The sequence below is a fragment of the Procambarus clarkii genome, chromosome 22 (genome assembly GCF_040958095.1).
Source record: "Procambarus clarkii isolate CNS0578487 chromosome 22, FALCON_Pclarkii_2.0, whole genome shotgun sequence".
In the NCBI taxonomy this organism is placed as follows: domain Eukaryota; kingdom Metazoa; phylum Arthropoda; class Malacostraca; order Decapoda; family Cambaridae; genus Procambarus; species Procambarus clarkii.
Window position 1 is genome coordinate 46,540,339 of NC_091171.1, and position 1,923 is coordinate 46,542,261.

Sequence of the window (1,923 nt, forward strand, 5' to 3'; positions counted from 1 at the left end):
CCCGCCACCTCCCCCGCCATCACCACACCACACAAAGACTACAACTCCCTCTTCCGCCGTCTACCGTCTACCATCTACCATATAAACACATCTACACCCATCTATAGATATACCAGGACAATTAGTTATCAGATTTATTTTGAATCTGGGCGTTGAGATAATGCTGTAGCGGACCCCGTCGATGGCTAGTGCAGGGACCTTTTGCTAATATAACAATATTATTATTTATTTATAATTTTATGTTGATTTCTTTATTAATTTAATTATATTAAGATATTCTGAGTCCCACGTAACGACAACTTCAGCTTAGTTTTGATTTTTGTTCATACTGATTTTTAAAGGAAGCTTACTATATATTTCAACGTGTTTGGGATTTTTCACTAAATTTAACAGCGTTATTAATTACAAATATTAAGTAGTTTTCGTATATTTTTAAGAACTATATATATATGGTGCATATAAATTCGTATATTACAGCTCTCTGAAGCAATTAATTTCAAGTTCTGTGTACCAGGTACAATTTCGCCAGCAGTAAACTATTTTTATTTACAAAATGCATTATAATGTGAAAATTTAGTTTTGTAATGTGCTTTAAATGGAAACATAAGAGGAAATAATTATAGGTTTTTGAAAATGGCGATGGAATGGCTTCCACTAACCTAGCTGTGTCCATCCCTCGGCCTTCCTCTCAGCCGTCCTCTGGCAAATAAAACGACAAGTGGTTTGTAAGTTATAATGTAAATTAGAAACCTTATTGTACTAAACTACTACTGAAACAAAAAGTTATGATAGATCGAAGGTTTGGGAGCCCGTGTGGGAAATTTCCCTAGATTTAGGGACATTTTACCAAAACAGCATCGATCTCGGGGGTGGAAGCGCCATCTTCAAAAGAACCAATCAGCGGCCAGGATCACACACCAGCGCCTGTGACGTCACGACGCGACCTTTTCGAAAACGTTGCAAGACGAATAGTGAAAAATGTCACAATTCACTCTTTCGTGCCGTATATTAACACTAATAGAATCTCAGACAATGCTTGAGCTGCTCAGAAGTTTTTTTTTAGATTAAACAGAGCTTGACATGACTAGTAGGAGGCATGAATATGTGACTTATTTGGTGAGTCGGATGACACATTTCAAACGTTCATGAAATAAGCAACTCTGACGTTCGTGAAGCAACACCTATTACGGTCGTGAATAAGTCTGACGTTCATGAAGTAAGTCTGGCGTTCGTGAAGCGAGTCGTTCGGAGAGAACAGACTGGAATTCGTGAAGAAATGTAATAATAATAATAATAATAATAATAATAATAATAATAATATTATTATTATTATTATTATTATTATTATTAATTTATTTACAAGAAGGTACAATGGGTTGGTGAGATTACATTAGAGTGATATTTTTACATTCTCGCAAAGCCACTAACATTTCGTGCATCGTTATCGTGAGATGATTTCAGGGCTTAGCGTCCCTGCGGCCCGGTCCTCGACCAGGCTTCCTTTCTGTTACACACCCCTCAGGAAGCAGCCCGTAGTAGCAGCTGTCTAACTCCCAAGTACCTATTTACTGCTAGGTAATAGAGGCATCAGGGTGAAAGAAACTTTTTGCCCCCTTGTCTCCGCCTCCACCGGGGATCGAACCCGGAACCTCGGGACTACGAATCCGAAGCGCTGTCCACTCAGCTGTAAGGATGACGAATCGTCAACATGTCAGTTGCTTAATTTAGAAACTGCACTTGTGGTCGGTCTCGAGCCCATTGTTGATGTGACGATGTGCATTGAATTTTGTAACCAGTTCATCAAGATTGTAACTTGTTTAGCTAAATGAATTGTATTGTTCAGTCACTGAGCCCATTATGTGCCTCTGTACAAGTTCAAGTATGTTTATTGAGATACCTTGAGGTTACCTTGAGGTTACCTTG